Source organism: Girardinichthys multiradiatus, chromosome 1 (assembly GCF_021462225.1).
Source record: "Girardinichthys multiradiatus isolate DD_20200921_A chromosome 1, DD_fGirMul_XY1, whole genome shotgun sequence".
NCBI lineage: Eukaryota > Metazoa > Chordata > Actinopteri > Cyprinodontiformes > Goodeidae > Girardinichthys > Girardinichthys multiradiatus.
Genome location: NC_061794.1, coordinates 29,696,414 through 29,715,778, shown reverse-complemented (window position 1 = coordinate 29,715,778; position 19,365 = coordinate 29,696,414). Strand labels below are relative to the sequence as shown.

The window sequence follows — 19,365 nt, the reverse complement described above, 5'->3', positions numbered from 1 at the left end:
ATTTGCCTCTACAGTTAAATCTAAATATGTTACAGACATGGAAAGAGAAAGTACACCCTTTTTAAATTCTTGGGTTTTACATATTTTGTATGTCTCTATTATAGGTTTAGGGTGTACTTAGTTTCTCAGACACTTCCGCGTTTTAGAAATACAGTATGATTGATATGCTGTGTGATAAACTGCCTGAACTAAAAATATTCTACACAGTTTCGATGCCATTTTCTTGAACTGCTGCACAACAAAACTGCAAAGATGTCAGTAAATCAAATATAACCTTCAAGCCTTTTTTGTGCTCATATTTAATCAGAGTTATAATAAATCTATTTCATGTGGAGGGCTCAAGTGTTTTAAACTCTTAATTCGACCGCTTGTGTTGGGGTTATATTTTTCCTGAGATGTGATAATTTTTAAGAGGATGTGCAGCACACGAAGTGAAGTTTGAGAGAGCAGACATCCCAAATCTTCAACTGTTTGATATTCTGCATAACCCTGTCAACTGTAATAATAATTAGACAGCCTATGTCTAATATCCAACATTAGGATACCAAGCTTAGCTGTTGCCTGCTGTCTATATTGCTGTAGGAAATCTGTAATACCCACTGCTCCACAGCAAATTTATTTTAGAGTCACGTGACGGTCAGGACCAGAGTGGGAGTGCAGCTGAAAACTACAAGTCAAAGCAAGGGACAAAGATGCCTTTGTAACATCCACATTTTTTTCTTTTAACGAAAACTTAAGAGAATTTAGAAAAATAGCACAGTACCCGAAGTTAATGTTACTGCAGTGGTTTTAAATTTGCTATATTTGTATCCAAGGATCCTCTGAACATGCATATATGATAAAACCGTTCATCAGAAACTGAAATAGCTAGACAGAAAACTACACATAGATAAGTTCTTTGTCATTTTGAAGTACAATATGTTGCAAATATGTCACCATCACAGTACCATCTATCCATCAGTTGTCTTCCCCTTTATCCGAAATCATTTCATCCAATCATCAGTATAAAAGACGCCTCCTACTCGTTTCCCTCGCTTACAAGAAAAACAAAATTGGGCTGTTTGGAAGCATTTCTGTTCGAGAAAACACCCACAGTCATGTGGAAACTAAGGGAGCGTTACCCATCAGTCCAATTAAGGTAAAGCGGAACAATAAAACACAAAAAAGGATAATATTCTGCGTAAAAAACACATTTAGTTTAAAAACGAATACTAAATTTAGCTGGTATTTATTAAATATATTTTTGCTTAACTGTCTTTATCAAAATTAATGCTGCAAATAACATAAGTATAACTGTAATAATCAAGATGTTAGATTGTTTTTTCAGCTGTAGGAATAAATGTTTTATTATTTTTCCATAAAGCAGTTACTGTAGATAACATTACAGTGTAAACAAGGCATCACTTACAGGTTGTCAGCTGGGAATCAGTGATGCATATTTTATTAATGAATAATTTATCATAAAAAGCTGCCAAAGGTAAAATGAAAATAAAAAAAGAAAGAAAGAGTCAGATGTGGTATGGTGGAGGACCCCACAATGCAGATGGACAGACATCTTAACCATAAGTAAAAACGGTTTATTTTCAGCAAGGCAAATCACTCACAAAAGGAGGCAGAAACAGTACAGGCATAGATGACAGCAAGAAGTAGTGATGTTTCCACAAGGCGTAAACAAAATGATGGTGTATAAATGGAGCATGGTGCAGGTGAAACAAGAAGACTGATTGCATGATGCAGGTGCACCAAATGAAGCTGATTTGGTGCTTCATTTGGTGCACCTAATCAGCTTCATTTGGTGCACCTGCATCAAATGAAGCTGATTACAGGTTGACAGTTGCAGGGAGTGAAGACAAAACAGAAATTCAATGATACAAACTAATCAAGGGAAAACATAATGTACAGAACATAAACTAGAAAACAATAATCAGAAACTAAAGCACAACCAGGGAAAATAATAAACAGAAGCAGGATCCAAAACACAGACTGGGAATAAGAATAAATAAAACCCAAACCCCTCAAATCATGACAGAAAGTTATTTACAACTAAAGACAGTCTTTGGTAAATTTGGCATATTTTGGCAGCTCTCTACATGTATTTGTGTGCAGGGCCATAGCCAGACTTTAAAAAATACTGAGGTCCACCACTCATTATCCCCCAGCACATCAGTTACAATGAAGACCAATACTTGAATGTGACATGTATTTGTGTGTGTGTGTGGTTGTGTGTGTGAATCCATGGGGAGTGACATCATCTGAAGCAACAGGGACTCACTGAAATGACATGAATTAGCTTATATTAATGTTGATTGTTCACACTGCACAAACACATTCAAAACATAAGATTTGAGCAAACGTCTTACCTCTTTACTCACACTCTCCTGAACAACACGGGGACATGGGTCTCATGCAATGTATCCTGGCTGGAGTGGATGGACAGCAGCGGTCCATTTAATCTCCTTTTATCGTCTGGATTAAATAAAGGATCCGTGTTCATTTATACAACCAGTGAAAAGGAAAGTCAAACTATAAAAAAAGAAAAAACAAATCTGTCTTAATTTAATGGATAGAAACATTAGCTCTTGAAATATAAACATCATTAGTCTGTCACAGCTGCTCACAAACAATGCGCCAACACAAATCAAGCAACATTGTCAATGGGCTGTAGCTATTCTAGCTGATCTTAGGAGTGTTAATAAAGAAGGAGACAAGTTAACTGTTATTTGGAGAAGAACGGAATTCAAGTAGAATATTTTTTGCAAGTTTCCTGTTATGTTTCACCATCAGCTGCACTCTCCTTCTTCTGGTCTTTATTTTAGCGGGAAGGGTATGCAAAACTCTTCTTCGTAAACATGAGTTGGGCTGCCTTACACAGTTAAGCGCCTCCTACAGTAACCTGGTGGAGCTACTCAGAGAACCACGTCGTTCAAAAGCATTGTTTTCATTAATTTTTTATTATATACACAGCAGAAAAATACTGAGGTCCAGACCTCTGTGTCCTCAATGCTAGCTACGGCCATGGGTGTGTGTGGCATGGCTTGGTTGAAGTGTCCCATTGCCCCAGTGCATGCTCCCTGTTTGTTTTATAAAGTAGGCACAGGCATTTGACTTTATATAAATAACTGATGACATAACCCATAAAGAGCCACTCTGTAACACCGTAGAGCCAGAGCCTTGCCAGTATAGTGAACGGCTTGAACCCACAATTAATCAGGTTTATGGAGCAGCTGAAGGAGAAGTCCCTTTTGAATTAGAAAGGTGATGTTTTATTGGCCCCAGGCCACAGGCTGAGCGTGTTTTCGCTGCCTGCCTCAGATCTGTGCTGTTGTGTCTCAGATAATACTCCTTTATTTTTAAGAATTTTTAACTCTCTTTTAATTACTTTTGAAATAAAGCTTGTATTCTTATCTTCTTTGAACTGGTTAAAGTGTTGTAGGAAAGAATAAAGCTATGATTTATTTTTGTCACAGAAAACATGATTGTACACAGCTTTAAGTGGTCACTGACATGGTGTAGGAGTACATGAATGAAGTTTTATCATCGTTCCTTTGTGGGTACTTATTCATCCATCGACTTTATATAGAGCCGTAGAAATTTGCTATATTTAAACCACTTATACCTATATGGTTTAAATGGTTCATTCACATTAACCAACACAATGCCTATTATCATAACTCTACCACGTAATCCCACTGCTGTTTTTTTAAGCCTTGGTACCTGAGATTTTTGGGCAGGTGAAGAATTAGAAACACTACCACAGCTAGCTATTATTACTCTCCAAACTCTGGATTGTTAAGGACATCTTTTTATGCCTATAGGCGCATTGCATTGTTTTTATTCTCTCACATATTTGCATTACATTGCTTTACAAAACAACAGCAGCAATGCCCTCCAAAATAAACCTAAACAAAGATTGCATTTAGAAAGCACACAGTTATAAATGAACTATTCAAGGTGATATGTTTCCAGATACATAATCAATTCAGAAGAAGTGCAGGACAGGTGGAATCAAAGATTTTGCATTTGGGCATTTCATCACTTTATGCACTATCTCTCCGACTTTATACACAGACAAGCCATTAGATGTGTAAACTACCTGTTTTAACACAGGGCATGTAGGGGAGATTTTAAGGCATCAGAAGACTGACAGTGCTTGTGAAAATGATAGTGATCCCACTCATAGAGTGTCTGACAAGAATGAATGGATGTGCCTTGATAAAAATGGACTTCGATAGTGCCCACTACAGATGAAAAGCTGGCTAAGGTAGCATTGCTAAAGCTGTCAGTCATATTCAATAAATTAGAATATTATTGAAAAGATTATTTATTTTTGTAACTCAATCCACTAAATGAAACACATTATACATATTAATTACACACAGACTAATGTTTTCAAGCCTTTATTTCTGGTAATTTTGATGATTTTGTATTTACAGCTAATGCAAACGCAGAATTTAAGGTTAGAATATTACATCAGACCAATAAAATACAACATTTTAATACAGAAATGTGGGAACAATGAAAAGTATGTTCAATACCTGCTTAAAAGTTATTTTCAAAAAGTACTTTTAAACTGGCAAACAAGCCTCATTTAAGACATGTGCTCTAATATAAATAAATAACTGTACTGTAAATAAAACTATGGAATGAGCAGTTGCCACCAGTAAAGACGAGATAGTAGCAGAAGGCCACTACTATCCTAAAAAAACAGTTTGAAATAATTTGTGGTCACTTAACTAATGGACATGGTCAACATCGATTCTCTAGTAGGCTGTGGTATTTAAACAATGCTCAGTGGGGTCAAAAGTGTACTTAGACAATACCCCCAAACCATTTTAAACCACCAGTAGCCTGAACAGCTGATGCAAGACAGAATGAATGTAAGGCTTTATGTGATTCACGTCACATTCTGACCCCATCATTTGAATGTTGCATGAAGTATTGTCTCAATTTCCTGTTCATAGCTGAAAGAAAAGGTGGGAGCTGTTAAATAGTCATATACATAGAGTTTGATTGATTACATTTATGAAATTTTAGGCATGCTAGAGAATGTAACAGGTTTTAGTGCTTTTTAAGCATTCTTTTAAAACCACGTTATCATATGTACCTCTTGCTCTGGGTAGCCCATTGCACTTTGTGCTGTTCAAATTAAAAACTAAACACATAAAAAAAGATAGCACTCTGAATTTCAAATAATCTACTGAATAAATTTAGTGGGCAATTTAATTTAAAAGGTAGTTAAAAGTGAAAAAGTTGTCTAGTGGAAATTGTTTAATTTTAAAATTATTAAGATTATTTCTCATTTATTCCACAGAAAGTTTATGACCAAAAGCCTTCCTACTTGGAGGAGCACAATGCCATCTTTGCAACCAAAAACTATCACATTGTCTTTTATCTTTGATTGTGTCCACAGAATAGGGAACAATAGTCCAGCTCTGAGGACACTCAGCAAACAAACTATGGCTAGTATTTAACAAAGGAGCCTTGCATCTTAAAACCTGTTTATCCTCCACGGGGAGAACAAACTGTACAGTCCATTTTAAACCTGATTGCACCAGATCATCAGGATTTCATTTCATTTTGCCCCTATCTATTTTCCATCCACTGTGTGGTTGAATATGAGGTCAAGCATACAAAGCTGCCATTGAAAAATCATCAGTGTTTTCCCCCTTTTATGATGCTGCAATTTACTGTGACTTCAGGGTTGGCAAGAAATATTTGCCTTTTTTTATCTTCTGTCAGAAACAATGGTTATATTTTGTTCATCACTGGGTATGTAGGTGGGTGTCCTACAGTTTTCTGCAATTATACAGCTGTGTAACGATGTCAGTCAGGATTTCATAACTTGTGGCTGCCATTTTGCCATCTTATTGGTTATGAAAATTTCTCATAAATCCCATTTAGCTATCTTTCATTCACAATACCACATCTACTGCAGTGGAAGTCTAATAGTCCTAAATCCATTACTGTGGATGAATCCAGCAATTTGCTTGCCTATTTATGTTTTTTTTATTTTATAAATAGGACATATATTGGGATAAGTTAAATATGTTGCCCAAAATGCAATGTTTATGTAAGAGATTTAGCAAAATGCATCAACCATAAATGTCTAATTTAAACACAATATTCAAATTGGTGTCTGGAGCGAACAGTGGGACTAAACCTCAGCAGCATTTTGATAACGGGTAATGCATCCAGTTTTTAACCAGGGCACTGCTGTGCTGCAGAGATGCAAGGCTTTCACCACATCATTTGTCACAGCTGTGTATCATTCATCAACCCTGTCATGACTTAGTTTTGTCTTCGCTTCTTCACTTTGAGGGAAAATCCTGTTTGCTTCCCCACAGGGTGATAGAACAACACAGTGAAAATACAAATCAATTTTGCTCTTTAGCTAAGATTAAATAAGCAAACTGAAAGCACTGTTCACTGAACATCGACTGCTGCTGAAGCTCAGTGGGGCTCAGCACTTTTTCCTTTCTCAAGTAATTAAGATTACTATTTTGTTAAAAAAAATAATAATAAAAGCACTGCCCTGTGGGATGTATCCTGTAAAAATAATTAAAGAAGAGGCACATTATCTGTGTTGGCCGAAAGAGCCCAGCATAAAGCTTTGCTTGGAGGGGTGTTTTTATAGTTTGGAAAGCTTATTGTACCAAAAACAGTCTGAAATTAAAGCTGGAATGCTGGCTGAGACAGTAACTTCACAGAAAAATCTTTCCCAGTAAATGCACAGTCAATCGACACAAACATGATATGCATGTTTTACTATGCTTTTCCTGATGTTTTATCTGATGGTGTTTTAACATTGCCCAAGGGGGCAGGGAAGGAGCAGGAACAGGTGAAACAAATACAAAGGCTGAGGAAGAGTGAAAGGACAGAAAACACAAACTAAGCAAGAGAATAAATCAGAGGAGGAAATAAAGAACTAGAATAACTATGAATTAAAGTAAACAGAGAAACTAGAGGAGAACATAGAAACAATAACCTAAGAAATAAACAAAGAGCCATAAGGAAAATCTAAATTACAAAATAAACCATCAAAGAACCCACAAAGTCCAAAATGTCACTCCATGACACCTCCAGTATTTTAACCTTACAGAGAAGGCAGCATCTTAATGTGGGAATGTGTTTTTTTTTCTGTGAAATAGGCTTTAAACTAGTCAGAAAAAGAAGAAAAAACAGTTGGTAAAAGAAGTAAATTAAAAACTGAAGTGCAGAGAACACCACAGAAAACACAGGAATGTCTTCAGGAATATTATGCAGAAAGCTTTTATAATAAGCCCTTAAGTAATACATACACTGTCAAGAACTGGTTGTTTTAGTAGATACGTGAGACTATCTCAGTATTAAGCTTGATCAATTCTCTAAGAAAAGGTAAAAAAATTTCAAAACAAAATATATATCAAGCTTGTTTTATTCCTGAGACTCTGGACTGTCACTGATTTTGACTTAGCTTTTACCATGTACATAATAAACCATTTCAGGAACATGCTCTATCACACATTAGAGTGAAATAGGCTGGATAACAAAAAAAAAGGATTTCCGGGGAGTACCAAAATACTCCTACGGCACTCCACAATTACATGAATAAGGGTACTTGGTCGAATAAAACAGAGATTTATTTCTAGAACCATCGAAAGCAACACTGTGTGTGGTACAAACCAAAGACTTTAATTGTGAACATAAAAAAAAAAGAATACCGTGTCCAAGGTATGCTTAAATGGAACCTCATTTGTGTGATAAAATGTTTTTCAATAGCAGGACCAAGAAAAAATAATAAAAGATAAAATGCAGGCAGAACAGTGAAACCCTCTTTTAGACCAGGACTGGACATTACATTTTAGCTTGACAAAAGACAATAATCAAGAGACCAAAGGGCAAACTTTAAAATGTCAGACTTTATTCTGATTAACAATTAGTGCATTAATTCTGCTATGTTGCAATGTTACATAGAGTTAGGGATTGAGTATTAAAACAATATGAAGTAATTTGGGTTTTATTTCACAGATACCTTCAAATTAACATTTTAAACCTTTAAAGTGGTATGCATGCCATATTCCATAAATAAAAAAAATTCAAACAACAACAAAAATCAAATTACTTTAATTCCTAATTGTGGAAAAAAACCAAAGGGACTGAAACCTCCAGGCATTGTCTAGAGAACTGGGCAAGTAACTAAATTAGTAAAAACAAAGCTGGGACAGCCATCTCAGGTAATAAAGTGAGAATGTTGCAGGGCAATAAGCTAAAGATAATGTATTTCTAACAAAAGCACAGATCTTAGACTGATAAACTTTACACACACCATTTATATTGCAACTCACATGAAGCTTGACTTTAAACCACTCTAATTTTCCTTTTCAGCTTTTTAAGGTATTTTAACATTTCAATGTCCATAAGTGGAAATTAAATAATGGAATAGCTGTTTGTTTAATTTCTTAAGCAAACAACTTGTTTCCAATAAACAACGAAGCATTACCTGGATGTTCCAGCAACAGAAAACTTCCCAAATAATCACGAGTCGGGTCAGGGGCGAAATGTTAGGGCTTGCGAGATAGAGGATCCCGGAATGCAGACTAGCAGGCAGCATGAAGGTAAGTGCAAAACTATTTAATAAAAAACAAAAACACACTCTCAGAAGTGGCATGATCCACAAAACAATACGTGAGCATGATTTGGCAAGAAGACATGATCTGAGAAATGTTTCCGTGTCGAATAACTCAACAGGTGTGTATATATGGAGTGTGAAACAGGTGGAGCAAGGAGACAGATTAGCTTGGAGCAGGTGAATCGGATAAGGTTAATTGACAGACAGAACAAAACGTGGCTAGAGCAAAAATAGAGAATCTTGAATACAAAACAAAAACTAAAGCATGACCAGGAAAATAATAAACCGAAGCATGATTCAAAAACTTTGAGAACATATAAGAAAAAAACAGAAACCAAACACCAAACAATCCCCAATCATAACACGAAGAGACTGCACAAAAAGCTTCCCTGATCCAAATATATTGTGTTTATTTGGCAAAGCCGTGCATTCACTCTATTACTTTGTTCTTGTGAAACTTGGAGAGCCAAGATAGAATTTGCTCTCCTGAGAGTATAACCTCTATGTGAAAGAGAGTTTCAGGACTTGTTTCCATAAACCTATAGTTTAATGGTTCTAGCTGGGTTTCATTGTATTTTTTAAGGATCTTTTCATTTAATTTTGTTTATTAATTATTCTTTTATTCACTATGGAAGCTACCTCTAACTGATACCATCATCTTTACCAGTTCCATTCAACATAGTGGGATAAATACAAACCAAAAAAATCTAAACACTCTAAAAGATTACCTTTGATCACTTTTATTGCACTATCATTGTATTTTAAAGTGATACCTCTCACATCAGATATGTTACTTAAGTATGTATGCAATGGAATTGGATTTATTCTGGATGCATCAGTTGTACTTATGTATGTTATCGAACCTTCTACCCATTAAATCTCTGTATTTCTGATGTACACAAATAGGCCAGAATATCGTTGCTAGATCAACTTTTTTGTCAGTATTACATCTAAAAGCGTTGGTTCTAAATTTTCAAGTGAGGTTCTATAAAGTTAATATGTGTAATAGCGCTCTTAAATGTAGTGGAAATATGTCATATGAGAGTGACTGGTGGATGGCCACCAGCTAGAACAGTCGTGTCTATCCAAACGTCTTCATTTCTATGTAAAGTCACCTTGGTTGAGCCTGCTGGCTGCATCAATCCTTTAGATCAGCTGCAACTGGCCAGCCCACTCAAGCTTCACTTAATCCAGAGTAAACCTTGGATTTTGTGTCAGTTGTGCAGCAACATTAAAACATGACATGTTCTTGTGCTTTCCAGGTTTCACAGTTAGATGTAAATTACACAGACAAAGTCATGATTAGCTGGTTTCCCAAAAAAGCTAATTAGGTGCACCAACTAGTCTGACTGAATAGGTTGTTGAGTCCACCAGCTTTAAGGATCTTCTTACATTTACAAAAAGCTTGTGGTTATACACGATCTTTCTGCCACAGATAAGGTAACTTCTATCAATTATAACTTCACATAGCCTTACTTTAAAACATTATTAAGCAACCCTTTAAGACGTATGAAGTCATTTGGAAGGCTTTAGAGCAGAGCCAGTGTGGAAAAGTCAAAAGTCCTGCCGTATTAGGTGTTGGATCAAAGGTATGGAATGTTATAGGATATATATATTGTCAATATATACAAAAACAAATATGTTTTTTTTATTAGTACCACACAAAGAATTTCATCCATCTGACATCTTCTGCTTATTTGAGATTAGGTCATAGAGGTAACAGGTTGAGATCCCAAAGTGTCCCAAGTGCCCCTTTTCCATGGGCTCTACTTTGGCCAGCTCCACTCCACTCAGCCCATTACTGGCTTTTCCAGCCCAGTACTGGCTTTCTTGGTCCCTACTCGTCAGCAGAACCCTTCGTGGCCGAGCAGATCCGAAATGTGACATGAACATACTGCTGCTAACTGATTGGCCATGGGCGTGGTCAGCAATATGTTAGCAGCATGAGAAAGTGTTCGCCAAGGTAGCAAAGAGAATGACAAGCCACGGATCTATGGATCCATCCTACTATTACTTGTAAACAAAGATGAGAAGATACCTGAACGCCACTTGAGCAGAAACTGGCCCCAGACCACCTCATAATTTTGTTTTAGGTACTCCATGGAATCAGGTTTCCCAGAATTGTCATAAATACTACTTGAAAGAAATACCCAGCTTCTACCTTAACGTAAATGAATCACCCACAATAAACAACATTTAGCAAAGAGAAATATGATTTTAGGCTTAAGTATGTCTGTTGACTTACATGGTAGTCCAAGAGTACATTTCCCATGGATAGTAAAAATACTTTGCCTCATCAATCTTCCTTAAACTCTTTGAGACATTTTTTCATATCAGCATATCAATGGAAGCAGCGCTGGCATGAGTGATTTCCTGACCTCGACATTATGTTTTACGCCCTTGAACAGAGCGAGCCAAGAAGTTGTAAACACACAGTCAGGAACACAGTATGAGTCTTGTTGATAGAACAACATACATCTGCTCCCAGTCTGAAGTTTCTATCAACAGTGATAAGAATACCTGATGCACTCCTCTTGCTTTCCATCCTCCATGCTGCTTTTGTTACCCATTTAAATTTCATCTTGAATTGCTGGGCATCCATTTTCCCTAACCTCTTAAACAACTTCATGCTGTGCCATCCTTAAGCTTCAAACAGCGATGTTTTGCAAGAGGAAAGGTGGCAGTGAATCGAACTGTGTATCAGACAGACATAAGAGGCTCAGTTTCAGAAGGAACATAACACAGAGATTCAATGTAATCTTTCAAACCTCAAAGTCATGAGATGAGAAGCAGACTCCAAACGATTACATCTCTTTTGCTGACTTCAAAGCCAAAGTCAGGAGGATAAATCAGTGTTGTTTTTAAATGAATAAGTGCAAAGTTGACACGACTGGAATAAGACAAGTAGGCACATTAATGTGTTTTTTTATTCATGATAATATCTTCTGTTTATTTGGAACAAATGCGTTGTGGAAAAAATACAACCATTTGTGGATTTGTTTTGGAATATTTATAAAAAGGACAATAAAAAAAAAAAGCAAACAGAATTTGTTGCCATGGATTCAGCTTGTAAACAAAGTTGTATTTTTTTCTGATCACATATGGATTTGAATGATTTTTTTGATCAGGTCCAACAGAAAGCTAAATCTGCACAAAATTACTTTTTGAAACAGTCTGTTTGTGTAAATTGGATGCTGTTGATGAGGTTTTTTATAAAGATGAAACAAATAGTTTTTTTTAAATAGTCTATTTTAATGCCTAAACTTGAAGAAGTGATCTATGTGCCTGATCCTGAAGCAACAGCAAACAAGGACAAAACAAGCACTAACTGAAAGGAAAATCTCAGAGAAGAACAAAACAATAAAAAATTGTAGAAGTCCATCCATCCATCCATCCCTTTGTTATCTGTTTTTTAAAGAAGAAAGATCAAAAAATGTACTCTCTCCATGTGCAAATACCTCTAAAACCTTGCAGCTGCATTTGCAGCGAACGGGTTGTAAAAAGTATTGATATAGCGGGGCTAAATACATATGAAAGGCCACACTTTCAAATATTCATTTGGAAAAAAGGAAAACTATGTTTAATTTCTAGTTTGTTGAAGTTACCCTCATGATTCAACTTCAATATGACGTTATCTGTGACTTCCGTGTGATGCCTGTGTGGAATGCCTCATTAATGTCGTTTATAAAGTCTAATCTGGGAAAGACGGTGTCATGCATAAGGCATGAAAGAGCATGATGGGAAGAATGGCTGACATTTGGTTGCTTGTCATTCAGAATATATCACTCCTGAGGGGTTGACCACACTTGCAGATATTGTCTTAAAGGGTTGGATCGTATTGACACCCCCCCTCCTATATCAATTATTTATTCCTATTACCTTCTTATTCTTATTATTATTACCTGTATAGTGTATTACATTTACTATAAAAAAAAATGAAAATAATGTTGAATGGCACTTGGCGTAGCAGTAGAGCGTGAAGCCCATATAAGGAGGCCTCAGTCCTCTACGAAGCGGTCCTGGGTTTGAGTCCCAACCATGGAGACTTATGCTGCATGTCTTCCCCCTTTCTCCACTTACTTCCTGTCTGGCTACCTTGAAAAAAGTAAATTAAGGCCACTCGTTCCGCAAAACAAAAAAAAAAACTTTAATAAGACGCTGGTTTCTTTACCACTTAGGACGAAAGCCATACAAACATACGCTGTGTTTCCGACAAAGTTGTAGAGGAGGCAGCTGCCCAGTCTGGATCGCAGCATACCGTTGCAGTCACACTTTTATTTTTAAACTGGCAGTTTGTGTCACTTCAGCGAGAAGAGACCTAATGATGGGAGTGACATAAACCTGCCACAACCAAGCTTTTAAAGAAATGGTTTAGCTTCAAAAACCAATGTTTCTCAAAGTTCGTCCCCATTTTGCTTTTATAACACCACTCAACACTTATTGTTTGAGAGTCATATGTCAATCAGTATTAAGGTATGCACTTGTTTTGGTACAGTCTTTCCTAGGCTGATGATCTATTTGTTTTTTTTTTATGTCATATTAATGACATATGTCTGTGTACATTTTCTCTACTAGGTCTAATTATAGTTGTTATTGTCACACTGCAGCATTTACCAGAACTCATGAATACTGTGTGTCTTTTTTTTACAAAATGTCAATATTGCTGCAGTCCTCAGACATCAACAGAGTGTCAAGCTGGAGATATGAATGGGAGATGTACACTAACACAGAGTTTTATAGATTTAGTAGTCAAAAAAGTGTTGATTCAGTTAAGTTTTTGTAATTAAGAGAAAGTTAAGAAGAAAACCCAACCTGGCTCATAGATACCAGTAAGTGCTTAAGATTGTTCATAATCAGCCCCTTGTTCCCTTGTTTCCAACCTAAACAATCTCCATTCGACAAAATATAGAATAGAAAAAAATATAGAATAGAACATTTAATGTGCAAATTACTGCCTATGCCCTGGAATACATTTCAACACAGAGACAAGGTCTGTGTTAACAGTGCCTCATTTAATATGTATTAAATCACAATTAAATTTGAAAAGTGGGATGTCAGTATAATTAATGTAGGGTTCTTAGCATTTGCAGGAGACTATTTTATGTGAGCTGTTGTGATTATTAATATAAATATATAGTTTAATATTTAATATTAATACTTTAATATTTTATTAAATAATATTTTGGTTTGTTAGGGGTTGTCCTGTGAATACCAGCCCGATAAGGCGATAGTATTAGGACAAAATTGAAAGGGATGAGCCAAGCTCAGGCATTACTCAAAGTCAAACATATTTCAATCAACAAACTCTTTGCTATGCTAAAACAATCCAACTAAACTACCAAACAAAATGAAATAATAACAAAGACTAATGGGGTGTGTACAATATAAACAGGTGAATCAAAGATGGTTGAAAATCATGACCGAAAGAGTGATGCAATATTACCATGCAATGTTTATGTTTGAGAACCAAGGATTATCTTGAAGAATCTGGAAATGAAGTTACGTTAGTCTTGGAACAAACTTTGGCAATAATTGGTATACCTTAAAACAACCATTCACAATGCAAGATCAGGTAAAACATTATTTTGATAAAGCATTTTAAAGAATGATTTGCTAAATAAAATCAACCTTCTGGATGACCAATTCTCAACGGTGTTTAATTAGCTGACTTTATTCATTAAAATAATATTAAAATAAATATTAAAACATTGAAGGAAATGTTATTTTGAAAAAGAACCAAATTTTCTGGATAAATGGGTCTTAATGGTTTTTAATTAGTTAACACATTTAATAAAATAATATTTAAGGAAATATAACTTCCTAGATTGGAAACTAACAACCTTTCTGGGTAAATGATCTTCAGCTGACGCATAAAGTGGGCGACCACGTGTTCTTAGCCGTTAGCGGTTGGAGCTAACAAAATAAGTTTAAAGCTGGTTACCAGTATGTATTTTAAAAGTATGTGTCAAACACATACTTTTAAAATACCACTAATAAAAGGGTTGAAATGCATAAGCGTGGATGGCGGTTATGGCCAATCTTCTGTGTTTAAAAACCACCCTTTAAATAAAGTTTGTCTTAACTTTTAAAAACACAACACAGAAGACATCCTTAGCTGAGTGCTAGTCTGCTAGCACTTACTGTAGCTGAGTTTCTCAACACAAACAAACGTCATTAAATGAACATTATTTAGATTATTTACCTATAAACGAATCTTCTCTGCCCAAACATTACCTCTTACATGAGCCATGCTGAGGAGAAGTTGTCCGGGGCGACGAAGTTGAAGAAAGCATCCACGGTGAATTTAAGGTTAACTTGCTGCCAACCTCAGTAGCTGTGGGAAAGGGCTTTAGCTGGAAGCACGTTTGGCTCCGTGAGTTGCCGCGATGCGGCGGGGTATCTCTCGTTACCTGTACGTACATGTAGGAAGGCGTGTGATGCAGTCCCGGCCTCCTTTTCCAGGCCGTAGGGGAAATTCGCTTCGATTAGAGCTGCTTCTGGAGGCCTCAGAAGAAAAGTCAAGTTAAGCTTGTCTCTTTACACCCTTTATATGAATAAATGCCGGATACTTGAATAGGAAATCATTACTTAACTTTGTTGCATGTGATCATAGTCACTCTGGATCCTATTTGAACAGTTATATCTGCTTGCCAGCAAGGAGACATTAGCTCCCGGTGTGTGTCTGTCCTTCCAGCTCTGCTGGGGACCTGCATGGAAGAGGTCTGTTTGTAGAAACGCAGGGTTTTATTCAAACAGTGACATCACGGGAGGTCTGCTGTTACTGTCGAAGAAGGATCTTGGGTCGGACCAAAGCGCAGACAAGAGCTTGGTAGCCGCATCATAATTTATTCTTAAAAAAGGTCAAAACGTAACAAAAACACTGCAGGTATGAATCCAGAGACAAAATCCAAAACTTTCAAAACACTGCAGGTACCTTGGCAAAAACGAAGCATAAGCGAAGCATAAGCGAAGTAAAAACAAAACAGTCATGGTAGGGAAAGGGGTAAGAGGTAGTGCTCAGTTATTAATTTTCTTTACAAATGGTGTTGGACATTAAGTCCAAATGCATATTTCTGCCATAGATTAATCAAAATAAAGTAATTCTCAAGGTCTGGGAGTGTTTCAAGTGTCCTTTGGCAAATTCCCAGCAGGTTCTTGGGTGACTTTCAGTCAAAAATGGATTCTGTCTCACTACTCCTCAATAGATACATGACCTGACTGATTAGATGATGCACAAGTACCTTGAGAAATTAACTCCTGCTTTTTATATACAGTCTAAACTGTTTAGACAAATAATGAACAAATAATAATAAAAAAAGACAGTGGCAGATAATGCAAAAAAAACCTCCAACATTTTGTGAACTTTCTGTATACATTTCTTTGGACACTGAAAGGTGTTGTAAGAGAGGATCATAATGCTTTGCAAATTACTTTCCAGGACAACAATCTGTGCAAAAAGGTGAAAGTGAAAGCTTCAGGGAAGTCTAGGAGAGACCTCTTGATTATATATAGGCGATGAATTGTGCACTGACAAGTTGCAGAGGGGCCTGGCAGCACAATAGGCAAAAAAGACAACAGGCAGAGTGCCCATTAAATAATTCCTCAGTGACTGAAAAGCCTTCACCTCAATGAGAAAAAAAAAAAAAATCAAAATAGGATCAAAATGCAGAAATGATATACTAAAAACTTTTAATTGCAATAGTAATACATTTGATTACAAAATCCTAACTCTAAAGTCTTATGGTGTATTAGTAAATTATACTGTTTTCTTTCTCAGTTCATTTGCATTTTAAAAAGGATGATAAATGATTTTATAAAAACAGAGAAATGCTGTATTTGTTCTACTAGTTTATAAGCACTGAAATAGTATTTGTTTTATTTAAGCCCAGTGTGTACTTTGTGTGTTGTACATAGAGTTTTCTTTATTAAACAGTGAGGTCAAATGGTGCTGTAGTTTGTTCAACCTGGTCAGCTTGTAAAGACCTTATTAATCCTACTGGTGTTTTTTTTAGGTCAAGAACTGTAAATTAACTTTTTATTTGAAAAGTATTGTTTTTTACACTGATTTAAAACTAATCAATGTTTACAATGTTTTGCCCATGAATTTAAATCTCAGACCTATAGCCAGTTACACTGAACAGCCACTTTGTTAGGTGCACCAATTTAACTGCGTGTTAACACAAGTGGTGAGAAGGCCAATTGTATGGCAGCAATTTATTGCTTTTAGACTTTGAACCCAAGAACACAAAACCTTTTCTTGTGGCATGAGAGTTCATTTGGGGGCTTTTTCATTTGAACTTGAGAAGTCATAATAACAGTGACACTTAGGCCACATAATCTTTTCCCCTGGTACCTTCTTTCTTTAATCCATCCTGGCTTTGAGTCTCTGTGTCTGAATAAACAAAGGCTAAAGAAAATGGTTAATTACTAATCCTGTAGCCAGATTTCACTGACTTGTATTTTGCGTACATTGTAGCCATTGTTTTATGTACTTTTACCTAGAATTCTATGTAAAGAACCAAATTAAAATGGTTTTATGGAGCCAAACATTAAAACAAAACAAAAAGTCCCTTCCCACAACACTGCAGTCAGCTCATCCTGCAGGCACTGCTATAAGAAAAGGGGAAGCCCCATGTGAAATGCCAAAATCAATCAGAGTGGGGTGGGGGTGTAATAATTTGTCTTTTATCTCAATCCCTATAGCCATGCGATTAACCGACATTAGGATTAGATTGCTAAGTGTAAACCTTTTTCTTGATTCAGTGAATGAAAGCAGACACAATGACAATCTGCTCAGCAGCAAAAATACTCATCTGTCACGAACAAGACAGACTCTAGAGAAATTTGGATTCAGTGAGGGTTTACTAGACATGTCCATACTTAACTGTGTTTCATGTATAGGATTTTAACTTGACTAAGATTCACATGAAATTTAACAGTTTGGTAAATTTAATCTGAGGAAAAGTCAATATGGTTGACTTTAAGGAAACACAATTTTATTTCAAAGCCATGAAAAGTTTAGTTTCCTATGTGAAGGTATCAACCAACAATTGATATTTCTAAAATGTTCCTTATTCATATATATGCAGATCACAATATTTGGAGCCTAATTTAATTTTGATTAAAAAAAAAGAGATAAAGTCATTACATAAACCATCTTCTTTCACCTCATGAATACAGCTGACAGAACCCACACACAATTCTGACGCTGAGACATCAAAGATGATATTAAATCTTTCTTCTCAACTTTTCAATAACTGAAAATAAGAAAAGAAATTGCTCAAAATTATTTAATGACTAGGAAAATAAAACTGCCTGACTTGATCTGCACATACGTCTTTGTGGTGTTATGGCTTCCAATTATTTAAGATTGGGGCATTTTAGAATATATTGAGTATATAGAGTATTTTGAAACTGGAACGAGTAAATAGTATGTCATTTGTAAGTTCATCTTGTATTTTAAATCTAAATCAATAAATGGTTCAGTGAAAGACAAGCTAGAAATATGCTCAACATGACATGATCATGAATAAATATTAGGAATGTAACAGTACACATAAAATAAAAACGTGTTTTTATTACTTCGGTCAGCAAACAAATATTCAGTTTCTGAAATTAATTAGATTTTAACAGATTTTTTTTTTAGAATTGCGGCGTTCAAGCTGGCAGCATGTTGAAGTAGCTCTGTTACTTTCATTCTAATATGTTCTTTTTAAAAACTCCAATTCCTTTTGTCAGTCAGTCATTTTCTACCGCTTATTCCATAGTGGGTCGCAGGGGAGCTGGTGCCTATCTCCAGCAGTCTATGGGCGAGAGGCAGGGTACACCCTGGACCGATCGCCAGTCCATCGCAGGGCAACACACAAACAACCACGCACACACTCATTCATACACCTAAGGTCAATTTAGAGTGACCAATTAACCTAACAGGCATGTCTTTGGACTGTGCGAGGAAGCCGGAGTACCCGGTGAGAACCCACGCATGCATGGGGAGAACATGCAAACTCCATGCAGAAAGACCCCAGGCCGGGAATCAAACCCAGGACCTTCTTGCTGCAAGGCAACAGTGCTACCAACTGCGCCACCGTGCAGCCCCAATTCCTTTTGTACTGGATAAAAATGTGCTTTTTTGACAATTATCCTCTCCAGTATCAAATGCTGTACAGCTGGAAGGATTTTTGCTGATACAATTTCATTTTTGTACATTTGTTATGATGCATAACCATGCAACGATGCTTTTTTACAACCGGGAGCTGCTGATTAATAGCTCAAATAATACTTCAACTACAACCCAAAATTGTCATTTTTGGTATAGATCTGACCCACATACAGAGAACACTCAGAAAAGAAAGTTTTATGGATTTTATTGTCAGCAAAGTAATCTGGGACGAGGACTGGAAACATCAACTGTACAGGAAGGAAGAAGAATGAACTGGTGAACAAATGAATGATATGAAGTAAATGATTGCTTAGATCTGAGAAATGGCTTACTAAATTGTTGTTGCTTGAACCACCATTCAGAGTCTTCACTTGCGAAGAAAGATTGTTCAGTTGTCTTCTTTGTTGTGATCTTGATGCCAGCCAAATGGAGTTCAGGTGCCGATGTTTGAGATGGAGGAAGGGCTGATGCCTGGGTCCTGAGTTGGAGGAAACGGGAAGCCACCAGCTTGGTCCGTGTTCGAAAGGTACAGACGGCAGTGAGAGAAATCCACAGGAAGATAGATCCTTAACTCAGTAGTTGATAATCAAGATGCTCA

At 36.3% G+C, this 19,365-nt stretch overlaps 1 protein-coding gene and 1 long non-coding RNA gene across 2 annotated transcripts in view; one reads left to right on the top strand and one right to left on the bottom strand.

Annotated features, from left to right (window-relative positions):
- opn7b (opsin 7, group member b) overlaps positions 1–19,365 on the top strand; it is a 79,335-nt gene that overhangs the window by 1,055 nt on the left and 58,915 nt on the right. The window lies entirely within an intron of this gene.
- On the bottom strand, positions 1,477–11,509 carry LOC124873957. Its single transcript, XR_007039675.1, has 4 exons — positions 11,377–11,509; positions 11,129–11,301; positions 2,361–2,523; positions 1,477–2,271 (listed from the first exon to the last, which is right to left on the bottom strand). It is a non-coding gene; the product is annotated as an uncharacterized LOC124873957 (long non-coding RNA).